Raw genomic sequence first — 23623 nt, 5'->3', positions numbered from 1 at the left:
CACCTGGCTTGTTTTTTTGTATTTTTAGTAGAGACAGGGTTTCACCATGTTGGCCAGGCTAGTCTCAAACTCCTGACCTCATGTGATCCACCCATCTTGGCCTCCCAAAGTGCTGGGATTACAGGCCTGAGCCACAGAGTCCAGTTACTCACCTTTTGAAACACACACACACCATTCTTCACCTTAATAACTACCTCCTTTTTTTATTACACAGAAAACAAAAATAATATCCCATTGGAAAATTGTTCACAGATTTTATTCACTTAGTATCTAGTCCACTACTACTTCCAATTTATTTTAAATATTAATATTTAAAAAACACAAAATTGAAGAATACTATGCAATTTTTTCAACATATATTCAGTTGCTATTTTTTCTTTATGCCACTGTTGTATGAGAATAATTATATATAGATATTTTCCCTCACATTTTATGTAAACTTACTAATGGAGTTATACATTAAAATTGACAGATAGTCAAGTTTATTGAAGCCCTGTATCTTTAGATATTTGTGTCTAAAAGACATATAGATGGTTACAATGAAAGACGCATTATCGTATTTTAGTCCAGGTCTGTCAGACTATGTAAGAGAAAAAAAAAAGAATGTGGTGGAAAGAAATGCCTAATTAATATAAGTGACAATTCAGGGATTGGATGATGCTTAAAGAGAGATTTCATAATCAATACATAATGGCAATGTCATCAAACTGCTAGAAATTAAAATCTGACAAATTTGACAACTCCCAGGAATCTTGCACCACCGGTATTTATTCAGTAATACACAGTTTGATCCTAAGATATTCATCATTGCTTCCTCGTTCTTGCCAAAATTTTCAAATTTATATAATAGGAGTTTTTCTCTGCAGGAAAAAAGACCTCTGATTTTATAATGTATTTCAGAAGAATATTCATGATTTATAATCAACACAACCGGAATACATCCATTCCATATAGGAATATATTACTGAGTTCTAATATGACTAGGTTTAAAAAACATTTTTACTTTTTGGATACTCTATTCCATTAAGTATAATTTAATTTACATTTACTCTTTATATTTCTATATGTTTATATCCTAGAATTATACTTTAAATTCAACTTTTCTCTGAATTCAGAATTTGTTTCAGGTATCAATAGGAAGAAAGTTTTGACTACTTTTATGGTCAGTTTCCTTATTTTTAAGAGTATATTTAAAGTAAATGTAGCACTATTTTGTTGAGTTAAGCATATAACATAACATTTGAAAAAAATACTTTCTGATATTTATTTAAAAGATAATGATCTCTAAGCAATGTTTAGCTTATTTGTAAGAAAACATTTTTCCCCCAAGGCTAAAGTTCAAAATCACTTCATTAGGTAAGAAAATAACTGACATAAACAATCACAAAAACAAAAATAATAATGGTCCATTGAACACTAATTATCTTACACTTAGAAAGAATTCCTGATAATACTTAGGGCATTTCAAAAGGCAAAATGAGAAAAAAATGAGAACAGGATATGAATAAATCATGGAAATATTCTCATCGTGGTTTCCTGTTCTTCCTCAAAATTAAAAAAAAAACAATACTAATTTTTCTGTGCACCAGGGATGATGCTAAATTCTTTAAATAGATTTTCTTCAAGTAATCCTTGCTTTCTTCAAGTGATTGTTGCTACGTAATTACAATTGAAATCTCTTTAATTATTATCCCAGTGCTTTCTTTTTGCATATATTTGGTTATTTTGTTAGAAAACTATTGGTTTCTTTTAGGAAATCAAATTTTCTTCAGGCAGTGTCCTGTTTCTATCAGACTATTTACATCTTCTTAGACCTGTCAAATTTTACATTTTCTTCCTTTTTTCTTAATCAGACAACCAAGAGATTTGTCTCAAGGGTAAGTCTAAAGGAAACAGGTTCTGAAAATACTTATTATTTTTACCATTTGAAGAGTTCCATTTATCAGTTTAATTTTTATTAATTCCCTAATATGAATGATTCAAAAACGTTTTCAAAGTAAGTATACAGGTGTCTTTTTTCTGTGTTCTACAATGGTGACATCATTCAATGCTACATTATTTCATGTGAATCATTGCCATTGTGTCCTGTAAGCTTTGGAATAGTGCATTCTACTTTTTGTTGCTTTGTATATATTTGTACTTTTTGTATGGATTTCTTCTTTGCTCTAAAAATTACCTAACAGTATGTTTTTTGGTTTTTTAAACTGCATTTATATTTGTGGTAAAAATTGATTATTAATTTCTACTTTTATTAGATATGACTAAAGATGGTGACATGAGCTTATCTAATTATTTTAAACTATAAATATTTACTTTGTAGCCAAGCACATGACAAATATTTGTAAATACTCTCCAAACACCAAATATATGTTCTCCATTTGAGGGATATATGATTAAATATGCACACACATGTCATCTCTGTATAAATATTAACATAAATAAAATAATCAAACATATTTTTTATATTTATCATTTCACCAGAATATTTAGTTTATAAGAGGGATATTAGAATTTTCCATGAAAATATTGCTTATCAAGTTAGCTTTGCATTGCTAAAACTTCAATATTTCTTTCAGGTAGTTATTTGCAAGATGCAAGTTCATTATTATTATATATTTCCCTTACATTTTTCTTATGATTACATAATGTCTCATGTCATCTATTTAGGCCCTTTAATTCTAAATCTAATCATATCTTGATATTAATGTTGTCACTCCTTCTTGGCCCATTATTTTAAACTTTTCTTACACTTTAATAAATTTGTCCCTTCTAAATAGAACATAGATAGGTTTTGCTTCTAAACAAAATACACAATTACCTGTTATATTAGTCTGTTCTCATGCTGCTCTGAAGAAATACCCAAGACTGGGTAATTTATAAAGAGAAGTAGTTTAATTGACTCACAGTTCCACATGACTAGGGATGCCTCAGGAATCTTACAATCATGGTGGAAGGGGAAACATAAAAGGCCTTCTTTACAAGGTGGCAGGACAGAGAAGTGTCAGAAGGGGAAATGGTATATGCTGAGAAAACTATCAGATCTCCTGAGAACTCACTCATTATCATGAGAACATCATGGGGAAAACTACCCCTATGATCCAATCACTTCCCACCAGGTTCCTCCCATGACACATGGGGATTACAGGAACCACAATTCAAGATGAGATTTGGGTGAGCACATAGCCAAACCATATCATTCCACCCCTAGCCCATCTCTAATCTCATGTTCTTACATTTCAAAACAAAAACATGCATTGTCAACAGTCCTCAAAGGCTTAACTCATTCCAGCATGAACTCTAAAGTCCAAGTCCAAAGTCTCATCTGAGACAAGGCAAGACCCTTCTGCCTATGAGCCTGTAAAATCAAATGCAAGTTAGTTAATTCCTTGGTACAATGGGGGTATAGGCATTGTGTAAACACACCTATTTTGAATGGGAGAAACTAGCCAAAACAAAGGGGCTACAGGCCCCATGCAATTCTGAAATCCAGTAGAACAGACATTAAACCTTAAAGTTCCAGAATGATCTCCTTTGACTCCATGTCTCACATCCAAGGCATACTGATGCAAGAGATGGGTTCCCACGGCCTTGGGCAGCTCTACCTCTGTGGCTTTGAAGGGTACTGTGCCCCTCCTGGCTGCTTTCATGAGTTGGCATTAAGTGTCTGCAGTTTTTCTAGGTACATGTTGTAAGCCTTTGGTGTATCTACTGTTCTGGGGGCTGGAGGACAGTAGACCTCTTCTCACAGCTCCAATAGGCAGTGCCCTAGTATGGACTCTGGCTGGGGACTCTGAACCCACATTTCCCTTCTGCACTGTCCTAGCAGAGGTTCTCCATGAGGTCTCCGCCCCTGCAGCAAACTTCAGCCTGGACATCCAGGCATTTCCATACACCCTCTGAAACCTAGGCAGAGGTTCCCAAACCTCACTTGACTTCTGTGTACCCACAGACTCAAAGCCACATGGAAGCCACCAAAGCTTGGGGCTTGCACCCTCTGAAGTAATGGCCCAAGATGTACCTTGGCCCCTTTTAGCCATGGTTGGAGCTGAAGCAGCTGGGATGCAAGGAACCATGTCCTGAGGCTGCACAGAGCTGGGGAGGCCTGGGCCCAGCCCAGGAAACCATTTTTCCCACTTAGGCCTCCAGGCATGTAATGGGAAGGGCTGCTGTAAAGGTCTCTTACATGCCCTGGAGACATTTTCCCCATTATCCTGGTGATTAACATTCTGTTCTATTTTACATATGCAAATTTCTGTAGTAGGCTTGAATTTCTCCTCAGAAAATGGGTTTTTCTTTTCAATTGCATCATCAGGCTGCAAATTTTCTAAATTTTTATGCTCTGCTTCCTCCTGAGCACTTTGCCACTTAGAAATTTCTTCCGCCAGATATCTTAGGGGTAAAATGTCACCAAAATGCTTTGCTAAGGCATAGCAAAAGTCACCTTTGCTCCAGCTCCTAAGAACTCATCTCCATCTGAGACCACCTCAGACTGTACTTCATTGTCCAAATCACAATTAGCATTTTGGTCAAAACCATTCAACGTCTCTAGGAAGTTCCAAACTTTTCCACATGTTTCTGTCTTCTTCTGAGCCCTCCAAACTGTTCCAAACTCTGTTACAAAGCTGCTTCCACATTTTCGGGTATTTCTACAACAGTGCCCCATTACCTCAGTACATATTTATTGCATTAGTTTGTTCTCACACTGCTTTGAAGAAATACCTGAAAGACTGGGTAATTTATAAAGAAAAGAGGTTTAATTGACTTACAGTTACACATGGCTGGGGAGGCTCAGGAAACTTACAATCATGGAAGAAGCAAAAGCAAAATGTCCTTCTTCCCAAAGCAGCAGGAGAGAGAAGTGCCAGCAGGGGAAATGCCAGATGTTTACAAAACCATCAGATCTCAGGAGAACTCACTATCACAAGAACAGCATGGGGGAACTGCCACCATGATCCAATCACTTCCCACCGGGTCCTTCCCATGACACATGGGGATTATGGGAACTACAATTCAAGATAAGATTTGGGTGGGAGCACAGCCAAGCCATATCACCTGTCATTATGGGGGGAAATAGTGTGAACACTTATATCTGATATTACTTCTTTTTATATTATTTTATATTTACTCTGTTTTACTTTTTTTTCCCTTCTTTTTTCTTTTTCTTTTTTCAGGAAGATTTATCAAGGTGTAGATTTTCTGGTTAATTTAGGAGTTTTAATACTCTTTTCAATTTTATATAAAAGCACGTATTTCTGATCCTTTATATGAAGATGATTTATTTTCTACCAAGATATCTGTGCCCAATTACATCCACACTAATAAGATGGATATTTTAAAATAAATCACTCCCCTACATGTAGGTTATGTGGTTTTGTTATATTAACCCCAGAATACCAGTATATTTATTTTCTATTATGTCTTTCCTTATTCAAGATTTCTTTTTCTTCACTTACATTACTCATTTTCAAATAGTCTGTTATTATAGGAGAATCTATTTCTCATCATGTTTCCTTTGTTCTTCATCTGCCGTATATTGATTTGTAGACTTTTTCTTATTTTTTATAATTTTTAATATCACTCTCTAGAGCATTTTATTCTTTCTTCTAATAGGTTAGTAACTAATAGGTTACTAGTGGATTATTTTTCCTCATATTCTTTACATAAATTTAAAAAAATTTTGATTTTTATCTCCCAAATTTATTGTTTAATAATGTTTAATACTTATTTATTATTACCAATTCTATCTATTTGCTCCCTTGGGTATTTTGTTGTTCCTCTTTGTTTAGCTAAATGCTAAATTAATTTATTTTCACTTTTTCTTATTTAATAAATCATATGATCAGGGCTCTGAACTTTTTCCTAAGTGAAACTTTGGCAGTATTCACATCTAATCTTCAAAATGTTTCTTGAGTTTACAATATTTGATAGAATCTGCTGCTGATTCATTACGGAAAAACATAGAATATTATGTATTTCTTAGTATGACTTTTTGACAATGACTATATAAAATAAGTTTATGACCTATTTACTCAATTTGATACTAAAAAAATGTATGGAAAACATTTGCAGAACATCAAAATCACATGCACACATTTTGAAAAATGCTCCAAGCGTCAGAAAAAGTAATGACTGTAATTGTATTGAAAACTCTGAGGCAGAGATTAACATGCAGGAGGTTATTAGAGAGTGCTCCTAGGATCTTCATCTGTAGAGGATAGGGAAGGAGAGATAATTGGGCAGAGGGACAATTTCAGTTCTGGTATAATCCCAAGGAAGTTTTTAACTCAACCTGTAGGAAGCTTTGAAGTTAGAATGGCTATTTAAGATTGTCAAGATGTGGGGAACTAAGTGACTCATTGGATTCAGGCTGCCTCAGAAAATAAATGTGATATTGCTCTGACTAGGTGATTCTTGAAGAAAACTGCATGCAGAAAGCTAACAGCATTCCTTCTAGTAACTAGAATAATAAGTTTAAGCCCTCAGTCCACCACAAATAGTAATAGTTTGATTAGATAGTAATGTTCTACAGCATGTTTCATTCTAACATGCTATTTTGTTTTAAATATACAAACACATATATATGCATTTAATTGTACTTTGTTTACATTTTAGGAGATTAGCTATGTATTTTGAGTCAACATGTAATAGATTATATTTTTCTTAAAATATTTAGACATAGTCTCTTAATAATTAGATTATAAGAAGTCTAATTTTTCAGGAAAATATTTCCAGTGTTAAATTTGTTATTTAACTTATATTACTGGTTCAGATATTTAGAATTTTCCTACCATTATTTTATTGATATTCTATAATTTTGTTTTGATTTCAATTTTTAACCTAAAGGACATTTGTAAAATGTTTTATTAAATAGATCAATGTTGGTGCAAATTACTTAATAATTAAATTATATAAGATACTTTTATTACTAATAGCAAATTACTTGCAAAAGGCCACGAAGCAGCATAATATTTCCTAATGCTGTTCTTCATGGTTGCACCCATTGCCTCATGTCACCGTCATTGTCATAGATCTCTCCAAGGTCTAGGACAAAGAAAAGGATTTTGTTGCTAAGAAATAAAATTGGGTTTGCATTCTGTTAGATAATTATGCTGGCCTATGTTCTTCTAGGCAGGAACTGTTTCATTTCTCTCCGTACTTTACACACCTAGTGTTATAAGAGGAATTTTGTCCACCACCCTAAAAATCCCAGTGTTGAAGCTCTAACCCATAGTACCTCAAAATGTGACTTTATTTGGAAATAGGACTTTAAAGAGGTGATTACATTAAAGTGAGACCACAACAGTTGGCCCTAATCCAACTGGTCTTTATAAGAAGAGGAACTTTCTACAAATAGAGACCAGGGCACATGCACAGAAGGGCAATCAGGTAAAGAGCCAGAAAGAGGGTGACCATCTGCAATCCAAGCAGAGACTTAAGAAAAAAATAAACCTGCCATTTTGATCTCAGATTGCCAGCCTCCAGAACTGTGAAAAATAAATCTTTGCTATTTAAGCCATCAGTGTGTGGTATTTTGTTATAGCAACCCTAGCAAACTAAGGCAGCTAGTATAGTAAAGAGCATACTTAGGTCATTTTGAGTACTTTACTACCACTTTAGTAGTTCATCCATGAAATAAAAAATATATATATGAATCATAGATAAAACAATGTAAAATAAAAAATGATAATTTCAATATTATTCATTAAAATATAAGTAAATGTTTTCATGGCTTTAGATTTTATGTAACATATGCCCTGATGCTGCTCTAGCAATTAATTAACAATTAACAATATGACTTCATATTGTTAATTAATTTCATGCCAATAATACACGAGAGCACAGATGGCGACACTTGCATTAGACCAAAAAAAAAAAAAAAAGTCAAAAACTGCGACTTGTCTCCCGTGTTCATGTCCTTGTGTAATCTCTACCTTGAATATTGACAGGACCTGTCAGCAATATACTGGCTTTTAACTAATGAGAATATCTGATTGTCTGAACATTATTATGCTACATAACATTGTAACATCCATCTCGCTAGATTAATCTCTTCTCTGCTGGCATTGAAAATGCAAGCTACCATATTATAAGCCACCGTATGGGAAGGCCATGCAGCAGGAGCTGAGGGTGGCCACGTTCAGTTAACAGCATTCGGGAGCTTTCACCTCAAAGGATCTCACAGTTCCAGTCAGTATTTTTATGCAAGGAAGGGCCTAAACAAAGGACTCAATTGATCTGTACCAGACTTCTTACCCACAGAAATTCAGAGATCATAAATGTGTGTGTGTGTGTGTGTGTGTGTGTGTGTGTGTGTGAACCACTAAATGCGTGGTAATATTTTTGTGCAGCAATAGATAAATATTATGCCTATCTTCAAATATTATATGACATGTTTTGCTACATATTTTAGCTGGGTACTTATTTTTCACCATATCTACACGAAGGCTGATTTTCTTCTTTATTCTAGAGAAAATTTTCTTATAAACGTTACGCTCAGTGCTGCCATGTTCTTTATCAATACTATCATTATGATTTCTAAGCAGCCTTCTGTATTCTCTTGTTAACTGCATACTGACAAGTGGCAAGGGTGATCAGCAGTGATATTTTGGTATAAAATCTAATAAACAGATTGAAAAGCATATCTCTGGATGTCTTTAAGCAGAATATTTTCATGTAAAAATGCTTTAGACTGTTAATGTAATCATGTCTTCAGGCATGATTTGTTGTACTCTCTGGCTTTAAAATATCATTATTAAGTAGATAAGACTATTATGGCCTTCTCTTCACAAGTGACATTTATATTATTAAAAGATACATTATTATCATCTGATATCATTCAAAGTGCCTCCATTTATTTTGCAATTAGCTAATAATTATCTAAAGATAGTTCTATTAATATTAACTACATGTTATGCCACTCAGCTGGTGTCCATCATAGATTGCCTTTGGATTCACCTATTCAGTTGTAGGTCTTAAATACTTTACAATATTTTAAGCTCTTGGAAAACAGGGCTCAAGTCTTTCAAACCTCACAGTGCCAACTCCTACCACACAGAAGTAGATATTTTACTTACATGATCACGTGATTCAATAATTCATTACCTTCAAGAATCTTGAAGCATTTAAGAAAATAGAAAATTCACATAGGTACAGGTGAGAGGAAGAATAAACTGCCTTAAAATGGACAAAAGTAGAAAAAACTTTCAAAAGAAAGGAGCAAAGAAAAGGTGGAAGGAAGAAAAGAAACGAATGAGAAACGAAGTAAGGATGATATACTGAAAAATAGAAAATGTAAGAAAATGTATTTTAATAGTTTTATACAATGAAATGGTTGGTGTATTATAATTAATGCTAAAGTAGATTAACTGTGAAGAAACTGCTTTACTGGATAATTACTATGACAGATTCTATATAAAGTAATTTTATAATTATATGTTTAATAATTTTAAAGATCACATGCTGTTATTTGATAATTATTAATATATCTCTTCTAAACTGTAATGGTTATATGAGCAAAGAGGAAGTGAGAAGAGCAGGGGAACTTTGAATACTTAGGATAATCTATGAGTAGTCCCTTGACTAAGTACATTTAATTACCTCCATTAAGCATACCCACTGCTTGATTACTAGAGCAGATTATTTTTTCCAACTGAAATATTAAAAAAAGGACATGAGTCTCAGATTTTCAGTCAGGATATATAATTATACTGATAGGAAGTGTAAAGGTGATTTATTTTCATATTTAAATTAGACAAGCCACTCAACCAAAATTAACAGTTAATGAGGAATTCAACAGGATCACATTATCAAAAAGTACAATATTAGTTTGTTATATTCTTTCAAAACAGGAAAAATTAAAATGCTATAAGTTAATTGACAAATGGGTTTAGAAATCAAAATAAGCTCATATAATACATCTTGAAATGTGGACAACGGAGCACAGACATGCTACATTTCCCAAGTATTTAAGTTATTACACATAAGCAAATGCACTCAGGAATTTTACATCATTTTGAATCTTCAGAATTACAGAAGGGTACATGTCTTTGTAGAGAAAGGTGGTTTTTATTTCAGGCGACATTCTATCAGCGTTACCACTGACAGGTTAGTATTGCCTGCACTTTATCTAGATTAAGACTTAACTCTTTCATCAAAGCTACTACCCTGACATGTAGGTGACTGATTCTAATGGAATTAGATGAAAAGAAGACAAAGAAAGGGCTGTCGTGCCCACACCAAGAGCTTTGCCACCCAAAATGTACCATTATTTCCTTTAAAGCTTTCAAATTTGACACTGAACAGGTTTCACCAAAAAGAACACTGAAGCAATTGCCATTACTGATCATTTGCTGAAATGTATAGATTCATTTTATGACTAGCTTTCTAGTCACTGTCTTGAGGGTTATTAACCCTATAAAATGAATATTTTGTTGATTAACTGTCCTGATTTTTAAAACATTTGACACGAATTGTCCTTGGAAATTTTAGTGACAGCACTCAATCAATATGATTTCCTCAGTTATTTATTCAACAGAAAGTTGTCTATTATGTAAAAAGCATTGCAGTGTAGATAAAAATTAAGCAAGTCAAAGCATTGACTAAGTAATTACATTGTGTTTGGAGAAATGTTAGCAGTTTGACTCTGTTAAAGCTTTGGCTGAATATGTCCAAAGGCAGGAAATGCCACTAGAAAGTTTCCAGATTATAAAGATCCTTGTATAACATGCCAAGGCATTTAATAAACAGTGAGAAGACCTTTATATATTTTTAACAGAAGAGTAACAAGGAAGATCTGTATTTTAGAAAATCAGCCAAGCTTCAGTCTGTAGATTTTAATTGCTTTAACTTTTAACTTCTTTTCAAAGAGGATTAACACAAGCTAAGTTGGCGACAGCAGCAATGGTGAAGGGAGGAAGGAGAGATAATAGAAATAGTCAAGAGGTATAATTAATGAGACCTAGTGCCTAATTAGATTTGATTGCATAAGAGGAGGAGAAAGAGTAAAAATAGTAATAAGACTGCTTCAGAGACTGCCTTGGAATGTATATTCCAGGAACAATTAAATCCTAAAAAGACCTAGAATCCTTTTCATTCAATTCCTATGCAGTCCAATTTCCAGGACTGACAGCTGTCTAAATTTTGGCTCCTTTAACCATATCCCATATTCTTGTAGTACTGGATCTTCGGCCCAGATGTGTGACTATAAATTATATATCCTCTCATATTGCCCCTGTTCCCATATTTTCTGGACTTCCTTTTTCCAAGTCCAATTTCCTTCGGTTCCCTTTCCTCCTAAAATTTCCCACTGTGCCCTCTCAGAATTGTATTCCTCAGTTAACAAATTTGACCATATAATCATTGCTGAATACCTCAATTAAATTTTGGCTATTCCTGAGAACAAATTATCTTACTGCTACCCTCTCAATTTAAGGGAAATTTTCTCTGCATTCCTCAGTCATTAGGACTGTGATTTGAAGATGGCATTCTTTACTTTACTGAGAATTATCCAGACCATTTCCCTCTGATATTGCCCAAAATACCCTTGCTCTTTGGTACTTAAACTTAGTCACACACACCTTTTTATTCCTTTCTATATCATCTACCAACATCTTCATCAGTCTTTCCCTGGCCTCCCATTCTTTGCTTCTGCTTCTCAGTTTCTCATCAAAGATAACGTAAAAATCTACTTGGATTATCTCTCTGACAAATTGGCATCCCAGTCCCTTAACTTAAACTCTAATGACATTTTCATCTATTCTATTTTAGCCACTCAATTCTAAAACAAAAAATCATGACCTTATTCTTCTCTAGAACTGCTCAACCTCTACAAACAAACTCCTACATGTGCTATTTGACTCAGTTCTCAATTTTCTTAGCGAGTTACTGTTACTTTTCAGTGTTTTGACTTCATTGACTCCTTAAAATATCTCCATTAGAATGTCGATTTCTTAGTTTTTCTTTATCAGCACCTATTCTATTGAAATATTTTCTATCATGGGTTTAAATGACCTTGGGAAATGTTAACTCAACTAATAGGCCTCTGTGATTTCATAATCTACACCACTATTAAAATAATTGTAACAACTTGGATCATAAAATGTCTTGATGTAAATGATACATTAGGTCATGTTATGGAAATGTTTACTAGCCATTGAATATTTTAATCTTATTTGGAATCTCTCATTAAATCTATAGAGTTTAATTATTTCCCAGATTTTTCTATTTCTATACTTACCTACCACGGACATTATTCTCATCTCTGAATTTTCACCTATTTGACAATGTAGTTAATTATTGCCTACTCAGTCATAGAAATCAAAATTCAAACATAAAAAGGTATTTGTTATAAGTTTTACTGTTCTTGAGATCAGAGAAGCTATTACAATTAATAGCATAAAAATTACTAGAAAAGTAAATTTTTAGATAAAAGAAAAATTTAGTTCTCTAAGCTAGTCTGGGTTAGAAAAATGCCTGAAAATATATAGTCATGTAATTTCTTAAAATATTATATCTATTTTGAGCAAAATATCGGAAAGTTTTCTCTAAGAATTCCTTTTTGTTTCTATTATAAATTATTTAAGAAAAGGTTATATTCCTATGACAGATTTTTCCCCCAAATTATAACTTTAACATGTTTTCTTCGATATAAAAATATAAATCAAGTGCCATTGTATTTACAAGTCATTAAGGTACTGTTCTTGAGTCTATATCATGTATAGCGTATTGTGCATTATTTTTTCTGGCAACTATAATCTAGAAATGGGCTACAGAATGAAATTCGTTAATGCTATGTTATACTAGAAGGCACAGAACATAAAGTAAATAAATCTTTTGTAGTATCATACCAACCTTATAAATTGCTTTAAGGGAATAACAATCTATAGGGGTGGTAGATGATTTTCTAATCAGATATTACTCAATATACATCAAATATTCTCATTCTGTAGTATTTAAAATAAGCAGTTGTCTACAACATACAATCACCAGTCACAATAAACTATCCATGCATTTGTAGACCCTCAATTTGATAACTGCATAAAACAACCAAATATTTTGGAAGAAGAAATATTATAAGGAATGTACATCCAAGCTTCTGCGGTTCGATCAGGAGCTATTGCCTGAACTATATCTCCTTAGTTGGACTGAACAATTATGGAATGTGTCAAAATAGGCCTAATAATTTATCTCAAAAATGAATTAATAATCAATGATAAAGCTAAAGAGTTTTAAAATTAATGCTCAGTGACATTATTTTAGAATGGGAAACAAATGTAATTCTTAATGTCACAGTCATATTCTTAGATGCCATGTCTTGGCTCACTAGTGTTTTAGGCCCTTTGCAAAGAAATATGTTTGTGTTGATAACAAAAAAAATCAACATTTGTAGATAATTTCCTTTTTAAAATTAGTTGACTAACCTTGTCTTAGTTTAGTTCAAATATGCTTTACTTAGTGGCAGAGAAAAAGGACAGGGTTTAAAAACGAGGAAATTATTCATAATCTGCGTATCTCTAAATGAAAGTATTGCAATTTCAAAGACATATGTCTCAAAATTGTATTCCAGTTAAAATAAAACTGTATTATGGTAAGTCTTATTTAAAATTGTAATTTTATTTCGGCACAAAAGATATACCCCCATAGATAATGCAACACTTTCTGCCTTTATGAATTTGCACTGCAGAATCATTTCTAATAGAAACAATTCCAAAGTATTCCAAAAATGCAAGTTCTATGACGCATTCTGAGTCCCAACCAAGCATGCAGCCAACAAACTTTTAGCATTGCACTGAGAGGTTTTTTTTTTTTAATATTGCTATTATTTTTGTTTGTATTTTTAATAGTGAGAACATGCCACAGAATATTCCTGGAAAAATTCTGAGCTTCCCTTCTTATCTTGCTCTTTTGGGAACTGTCTTTTATGTTGGAAATCCTTCTAAAACATCACATAGTTTTTGCCCCTCTATTCAAATTTAAGTATAACAGATTAAGAAGCCAATTGGAAGAACTCTACATCTGGGCACAAAGCATTAATTATTGAGATCCATTATAGATAGCTTGTATAGCCAATATTCTTATTACATGTGAACTTCTACTGGCCAAGTCTGTAGACCTCTTCTGGTTCTATCGTCCAAGGACCTGGCAGTGGGCATTCTAAACATTAATGTAGAAAGAATGCTCTAGGTATGTCATACTACCTAATACTTCTGTTTTATCTCCTTTTTGTTTGCATTTAATAGGCCAATGACATTTTGGCTTAATTTTTGTACCTATTGTCTTTTATATAGGTCAGGGAGGGACATCCTTTAGACTGTACAAAGTCAGGAGGCCCACAGAATTTAAATGTTTTTTTTTTTTGAGCACACGTTCAAAATAGCTCTTCGTTTTTAGTCACCAGTAACCTCTATCAATTACCAAGCTTTTCCTGAGTTTTCCCAGATAAGTCAAAGTACTTTCCATTAATATCTACTTCTGTAGGTTCTTAATTCTGACCTTCTCAGCACTGCTAAGTCACTTAACAACTCTCCATCTACTCTATACTCACTCATGTTAAGTTTTGGTATTGTAGATATCCTGGTATTGTAGATACCCTGGTTTTGTCAAAGACAGAATTGTGTTTCTTTTCCTTACTTTGTAGCTTTGAAAGAAAAAATGGTGTAAATGTCATTATTCCACTATCATGAAATTTGAAACAATTAGAAATAACAGTTGGAGAGAGAGAAGAGAGCGATATAAGTGTTATTACTGCATAACTTTGAAATGAACAATTAGAAATGAGAGTAACAAAGAGTCAAAGTTTTAACTTCAAGGTGCTTGATGGGACATGGGAAATGAATTACAATGGGATGTCTAGAATATTTCCCACCACTGTTAATATTTCTGCCACAATTTGATTTTTTGTGCCAAAATTTTTCTCATATTTCTCTATATGTTTTTAAAAATCAGTACAGTGTTTTTTGTTTGTTTGTTTTTAACCTCAGCATTTATGAAAGCTAACTATGGTCTACTGGATGTAAAATTTGGAGAGCTGGGTTTGAGTTTCAAGGTTGTTATTCTCTGGTCATGTATCTTTCAGTTTATAACTTTTCCTCTCTTTATCTCAGTTCCAGATTACTGGCATAGAAAATGTATTAGAGAGATATTTTTAAATGTCCTCTCCAAAATAGTGACTGTTTTGAATACTTTGCATATTGTTTTTAATTCTTCATGAAACCTTTAATGTAACTGCTATTTTCTATTGATTTTGACCAAATTATCTGAGACATAACTTACCCAAGGCCATAAAGCTATACAATTATAGATGAATATACTGATAACCTTCAAATTTTCAAAGTTGGGGGCACTTATCTTTTGTTTGACTACTTGTCATTGTTGGCAACCACCCCATTGAATTTTCTAGCCCTAATTCTTGGCCATTTCTTCTCAATACTTTTTGTAGATGTCTCTCATGTTTATCCTTATATTTCAATATTTTCCAAGCTCTTTACTCATCCTTTTGTTCATCTCACATTAGACGGCATTTGAATAAATTTTTTATTTTCCTTTAAAAATTATATTTCCTTAAAAATTCTAGCCAAGAATTCTCTGATATGCACAAGACTTGTATATGTAAATTCCATATACCTGTGGATATCACGAGAAATTCAAACCAAATGTCTCTGTATTTATCATATTCTCCCCCAAAACTACCTATCCTGTTCCTGGTTCCCAATTTTCTAATTACTGACATCTGAGGCCTCAATTTTTGGTCTCATTCCTCAATTTATATTCTTATATCTCCCTACTTTCTATCTCTTCTCATCTACACTCTTTTTCTACATCTACACTGATTTTTCTAAGCCATAAAGTTTTCGTGGTATAACCTACTTAAAATCTTTCTATGTTTTGACGCAAATTTTGGTGTATATTTTATACTCTCTAGATTATCATATAAGTCTTTTCATTTTATCTTCAGTAAGCAAGAGGAGTTGGCTACTGCTTAACTTTCTGGTCGCTTCCTCTGATTCCCCCAGTATGCTTGTTAATCTGTCTAAAGCTATTGTTTTACTGTCTAAATGTTTCCTAATCTATTTCTCTTTGCCAGCATATAAGTTTCTTTCTATGTGATATTGCTATTATTCATCTTTTAAAATTCAGCTCAAATGTCATCCATTTCAGGAAGATTTCCCTTAATCTCCTCTCTACTTTCCATGACTCTTTTTTGATATTCCCATAGGATAATGTACAAGCATCTCTCGGAGCATGAGCCTGACAATATTGCAAAATTATGCATTTTCGCCTTGCCCATTTCCTCCAATTTTATTTATAGAATCTTCAATGCTATGTTTACAGATTCACTTATAGTCTCAGAATAATTCCTAGCATATAATAAACATACAGTAAGAAAATTTCAAAGAAAGAAAAACTAAAGGAAAGATAAAGCATTTGATTCATAGGCTTTCTATTACCAAATTCTAAATTGTTTCCCCTTCACAATGCTGTCTTACTTATCTCAAAGAGATGTTCTGACACTGACAAAATTTATGTGAAAGCATTTTACAAATATAGAACTATACACATTTACAAACAATTAATAAAAACATGTATTGTGAAGCAATATGTAGTAACAGAAAAACTTGAAATACTCGGAAGTAAAAGAATAGAGATCAAATCTCAGTATCCCTTATTTATGCCTGAGTATACTTGCCAACAAAATTAGGTCAAACATTCTAAAATCCAGATGGTTTCTGTATAAACTGAAATATTTTTAGTTTCCCTGCCTTCTCACATGGTCCATAACCTCAAGTAATCTATGTGAAAGTTTGGTTAAATAGCAAAGCATTCTACAAATACAAGGTCTTACGTATGGTTAACTATTAAACATCTGAAACAGGCAAACCATTGCAAGGAATACACATTCACAGAAGAAAGTAGTGTGTTTTAATGGAAAGAGCATGGACTTTAGAGTCTGGCAAACTGAATTCTACTTCAGCCAGTTACCAAGTGTATTTGACTACAACTCTTGGTCTTTAATTTCAGTTTCTCCATGTATAAATGGAGATAACACCAGTTCTGTCCATTTCTCAGGATTCTATGAGACAAGAGACTTATCCATGTGTCAGCTTTTGAAAGCAATGATTCTGAATGCAGATGAAAGAAAATCTTGTTATTTTCTTGAGCTTGAAATACAAGACATAATTAGAATGTGTGAGATAGAGAGGAAAATCCTTGATAACACTATCTGACAATGAGCAGTTCAAGTTTTTATTTTATTTTGGGAAGGTAATTCTCAATGGATGTCAGTCATCAGCTTTAGGCCTGTGACTGTAAGTCTACATTTTGATATTTTAATATTAGACACATATAATACATTACATACAACAAAAAGAATATGATGTTATAAATTTCCATTTTTCAATTAACTAATTGTGATTACCACTTTATGGCTACTTTAGAAGTATTATATAAATACATTATATTTCCATGACTTAAATAGTCCTGATAATTTTTCTTAGATTATTCTCATCGGTGTTTAGGTGCTCCGTGCCCTAAAACTAAAAATTAAAATGAGACATTTCTTTTTGAGGACAAGCCAGGACCTGAAAATATTTTGTTTTGTGACAATCTCCATCATCCTTGGCCTATCCAGTGAAAATCACACGTGCCGTCTCTTGTCACTGCAACAAGGCCTCCTCTTCTGTGTGTGTGTGTGTGTGTGTGTGTGTCTGTGTGTTCCCAACCAAACACATATTTTTCATGCTCTTGTTTTTTTTCCAAAATGCATTCATGTTATCAGAAATCTAATCCCTTCAGTACTAAATTGCCAAAATGTAGGGGTCAGGAGTCTGTGTCACTGCAGAAATAACTTCTGGTTCTAAAGTTCTCACTGCCGTGTCCCAAATCTGATTTTGAACATCTCTTTATGTACCTCTTGAGTTCTCCATTATTTTAGAGCTTTTTCAAATGTTTGTTTACTTTTTAGGTCACTTTAACTACTTTTATTCTCTTCTATGTATTTTAAAATTCATTTTCATAACAGATACAAAACTTTAGTTTTGAAAACACAGTTCGTAAGGTTTAAGAAAATTTCCATCCAACATAACATGTTGTAACTATAAGAGAGAGTTAAAATAGAGCTGAATTACCATTTTTTCATAAGATTAAAGACTCTAGAATGAAATTAAACACTGCATTAAAACTGTCCATATGTTTCTTATGTGAAATATGTTAAAATTTAATTTTCTTGTTTTATAATTCTAAAATTGCAAGTGTCTTTGTCACTCTTAAAGAAGGAAATTCTGGGCCAGTGTACTAGATCAATGGTGAGGGGGCGAGCGGGTGGGTGAAGGAGTGAGTGTAAAAGGCATGTCTTTATTGACAAAGAAGGATTGCCAATGTAGTTATTCTACTTCAGGTATGTAGAGCAAGGATAAAGCATATGGGCCAAAGCTCGTCTGATTCCTGTTTTTATACTGTCCATGAATTAAAAATTATTTTTACTTTTTTTAACTATTGAAGAAAAATTGAAAAGTAGAATATTTCTGACACATGAAAGCTATATAAAGTTCAAATGACTTGGTCCATAAGTTTTCATTGAAACCCAGCCAGGCTCATTTGTTTATGTATTGTCCATGACAGTTTTCACACTATAATGGAAAATTTGAATTGTTGTGGTGGATACCAGATGGCTCCAAAGCTTAAGGTATCAATTAGCTGGCACTCTGCACAAAAAGTTTGCTTGGTTCTTATCAGAAGCATCCCTGAGACTAAAATAACAGTGTTTTCTCCATTTCCCCATATTTATTATAAAACAGACAGCAGCCCCCTCCTGACTCTAGCTTAATCATATATGGGCAGATAACTGAAGAAAAATAAATATTACAGTATTAACTGAAATAACTGTGAGTTGTTTTTTAAAAAGATTCTCAGGGGAAAAAGTATACATTTATACATTTGTAAACTGCATATTTGCAAGATTACAATCATTTAAATATGTTAACTTTGTTTTATGGCTTTGAGTATGATATATTTTAGCAAATGTTCACATGCACTTGGAAATCATGCATATGTTATATAAATTAATTTAGGTCAAGTTATTTAAATGTGTTGTTCAGGCCTTCTGTATTTTTAATGATTTTCAGGTCTATTGATCTATTGATTGCTAAGAGAAGACTGCTTAATTCTATAATTATACTTTTATTGCATTTGATATTTTTCCTTTCATTTTTATTACTGTACACTTTCCTTTTCTTACTGTATGCTTTCCATTTTCTCTGCTTTTTTTATCACCTCTCTTGACTTCTAATTTATGAAATATTGTTTTATCATTACACATTTATGTGAATGTAGCTAGATCTAGATCTATCTATCTTTATTATCTTGAAACATATATACTATTTACGCTGTTTTAGAAAATCTGTGTTAGATCTCTAGGGCTGTCGTAACAAAACATTACAAACTGGGTGGCTTAGCAACAGAAATCGATTGCCTCATAGCTCCAGAGACCAAGGTGCCAGCGGTGTTTGTTACTTCGGAGTGCTGTGAAAGAGTCGGTTTCATGTTTCTCCTAGCTTCTGGTGATTTGTTGGCAATATTCATCACTCATTGAATTCTCGATGTACAACCCCAATCTCTACCTTCATCTTCATAAAATGTTCTGTCTTGTGTGCTTGTATCTGTGTTCCCCTTCTTATAAGGACATCAGTCATTTCGATTAGGGGCCACCATAATGATCTCATTTTAACTTAATTAGTGCTATGAAGATTGTGCTTCCAAATAAGACCAAATTCGTAGGCAATGGGGTTTAGGACCTGAACATATAACTTTAGGGGTACATGGTTAAACCTATAACAGTAGCTATCCTAGTATATACAAAACAAAATGCTTGGCAAATAAATTCTAACATTAATTGATATGTTTTTCTAACACAGTTAATGCAAGTATGTCAAAATACCATAACTCCATTAAGCTAACTCTTGACAAATTATGTTGTAAATGTTTATTTTATCTATATTTTAAATCTCACAGGGATTATTTTTTATCCCTTAGCTTTGCATATATTTAAATTTTTTTAATTTATTTGCATATCTTCAAGCTTTCATCTCAAATTATCTCTCGTTTGCGCAAACAATATACTTTAAATTTTCTTTTAGAGTGTGTCTACTTGTAATAAATTCAGAAAATATATCATATGGTTATCTTTGAAAGATATTTTTCTGAAAACAGAATCCTACTTTTCAGAAATCTTCTGTGACATATTAAAAATATTTTATCACCTTATGAATTCCATTTCTTCATATGAAAAATTAGTTGCATTTCTTACTTTTATTCATTAACAGTTCACTTTTTCTCTTTTTACCCTTTCGCTGCTTGTGAGATTTCATTTCCAAGACCTACCAAAAGAAAATCCTCAGCTACGTTATATTTAATGGTAAAAGACTGAAGTTCTCCCCTAAAGATTAGGAACAGATCACAATATTGTACTGAATATTTTTTCCAGGGAAATTAGGAAAAAAAAAGTAAGACAACTTATTTGGAAAAGGACATTAAAACTATCTCTATGGCATATGACACAATGTTCCATATAGAAAATTCTAAGGAATAGACACACGCACATTCACACACAAACTTAGAACCATGAGTGGGTTTAGCAGGTTCACAGGATGCATAATCAATACATGAAAAATCAATAATATTTCTGTACACAAGCAATAAACAATCCCTAAGTGAAATTCAGTCCCATTAGCAACATCCTCAAAAATAATAAAGGCTAATACTTATAGTAATAAAATAAAGATAATCAAAAGTAATATAAGAGCTATATACTGTAAACTAAAAACTTCACTGAAAAAAGTTAAAGAAGATCTAAACAAATTGAATGATGTCCCGTGTTCATGAATTGGAAAATTCATGATTAAGGTGGCAAAAATCCCCAAATTCTTCTATAGTCTCAAAGTAATCCCTATTGAAATCCAAGCTGATTTTTTTTTAGACATTAACAAGCTGATGTGAAAATGTTTGCAGCTATGAAAGAGTCACAAAATAGTCCAAATAATCTTGAAATAGACGATCAAATTTGGAAGACTTGTACTTTGTATTTTTAAAACTTACTACAAGAAACACTAATAAAGACAATCTTTACTAACATAAATGTAGTTATAAAAGATCCATGATGGAATTATATTTCCTCACATTTATGGTCAAGTAATTTTTAGCAAGGATGCTAAGACCATTCAGTAAGCATAGAATATCCTTTTGGTATTATTTTGTTTATTCATATACAAAATACTAAAGTTGGACCCTTATCTCACATTATACAAAAAAAAAAAAATTACTACAAATGGACCAAATACCTAAATATAAGAGCTAAACTTATAAAACTTTTAGAAGCAAATCTATGAATACACCTTCATGACCTTGGATTAAGCAATAGTTTTTTACACATAACAAAATCATAAGTGATGGAAAATATTAACACACTTTATGTTTTAAAGGACACCATCAGAAAAGTGTAAAGACAACCCGTAGAACGGTAGAAAATATTTCCAAATTATATCTTATAAGGAACCACTAATTCAGAATATAGAATGAACTCATAACAATAAAAACCAACTGTCTCAACTGAAAGTGGACAAGGAATTTGAAGATATAGTTCTTCCAAAGAAATATATAATACACATAGTCAATAAGTGCAAAAATATATGATCACTATCATTAGTTGTTAGAGAAAATGCAAAACAAAACCATAATGAAATACCCCTTCACACCCTCTAGCATGACAACAATTAAAAAAAGATGGTAACAACTGTTGGTAAAATGTGGAGAAATGGAACCTCGCATATATCATTGGTGGGAAGGTAAAATGGTAATGCCACTTTGGAACACACGTTGGCAGTCCTTCACAATGTTAAATATAGAGGTATCATACAGCATAGCAATTTTATCTTAAGAAAAATGACAACATATACCCACACAAAAATATGTACATGTATGATGATAGCCCAATGTATCAACTGACGAATGAATAAACAAATGTGGTAGATGCATACAAGGGAATATATGCAATAATTGTTTTAAAAGATGAATGGATGGTGGATATAGGCTACAATATTAATTAACCTTGAAAGTATTATGTTCTGGAATTAAATAGTGGCAAGGATTGTACAACTTTGTGAGTTTTCTATAAAAGTTTTTATAAATCAGCTTGCTTTGTTTCGATTTCAGAATTTTCACTTGATTTTTTTACAGCTTGTCAATCTTACCATTTCTTCTTGAACAGAGAGAATAGTCATTTTAAAGTCTACCTCAAATTGCTTGGAGCCCTTGAGGAATTCTGTATTCTCTACTTTTTTCTACTAGTTTTTGTTCAAATTGTCCTTTTTCCTTAAATCTATGGTTATTTCTCAATCTGTTAGTGACATCACATTTTTTAAGTTGTTGATGGAAAGAATGTGAGGAAGGGAATGAAATTATTTTTTCTAATATAATATAAAGTAAATATAATAAAAAGTAAATATGTTTACATCTGGCAGGCCAGGAAGTTCAGTAGCAGTCCAGTACCACCAAAATCCAAAATCTAATTGCAAAAAAAAAGATAGCTTGAAATGGTCCTGTAGTTCATGAGTCTTAGTCTATTTAGGGCTGCCATAACAGAAGCGCATAAGCTGGTGGCTTACAAATAATAGAAATTTATTTCTATTTCATTCTGGAAATTGAGACTTCCAAGATCAAGGCACCAGCAGACTCAAGCTCTGGTATAGGACTCCTTCCTGTCTCTTCACTGTCTCTTCCCTGTAACATCAAATGTCAGAAGAGGCAAGCTATCTCTCTCCGGTCTGTTTTGTAAGGACACTAATTGTATTCATGAGGGATATACTCTCATGACCTAATCTTACCCTAAAGGCTCCACCCACCCTCCAATACCATCATCTTGGGGGTTAGGATTTCAACATAGAAATGTAGAGGGTACACAAACATTCAGGTCATAGTACCATGTAAGGATATATTTATGTTCAAGTCATTCTTCCTTTTAAATTGTGGCCACTTTGAGGTTTTCAACTTCTTTCAAGAAGGGATTTTACTAGGCAAACATTTTTAAATTTTGTACCAGATAGAAAATTTCCCCTCTCTTCCTCAATTTTTTAAAGCTATTGAGTTTTTAATCTCACAAGCAACTTTTTCAAAATTGGCCAGAGAGATCATAGCTGATCTCTCTGGATATCCATCTTCTTACATTGCCTTGGTGAAAATTACAACCATTATACCTTTACCATGTTTCAAGACATATCAAAACAATTGTTCAGCATTTTTAATTGTTCTAAGCAGGAAAAGTGATCTATGAGAAATCATTCCCTATTCCTGAATATTTACTTTATTTACTAATGTACTTGTATTGTTATGTGACTGAGTCCAAGAAGAAAAGTTTTTGGGATAATTCATATATATGTTTTCAATTATTTTCCATAATGAATCTGTTTTGACGTCGAGAAAAATGTATTCTATTATTTTTAACTAGTTGATTATCTTTCATGAAATTAGACTGGAAGAGGCCAAGAGCTGAGTTGATACACTATATTAGTACCACAGGGAATACCCAATGTCCACATAAATCACACCTAAACTATACATAATTATGCAGGATAACCCA

General features: G+C 32.7%; 1 protein-coding gene across 1 annotated transcript in view; it reads right to left on the bottom strand.

The window, feature by feature from the left end:
* EYS (eyes shut homolog) overlaps window positions 1–23623 on the bottom strand; it is a 2088383-nt gene that overhangs the window by 1457436 nt on the left and 607324 nt on the right. The window lies entirely within an intron of this gene.

This window comes from Symphalangus syndactylus, chromosome 2 (genome assembly GCF_028878055.3).
Source record: "Symphalangus syndactylus isolate Jambi chromosome 2, NHGRI_mSymSyn1-v2.1_pri, whole genome shotgun sequence".
Lineage (NCBI taxonomy): Eukaryota > Metazoa > Chordata > Mammalia > Primates > Hylobatidae > Symphalangus > Symphalangus syndactylus.
Note: the sequence above shows the minus strand (reverse complement) of the source record. Positions and strands in the feature narration are given on the sequence as shown.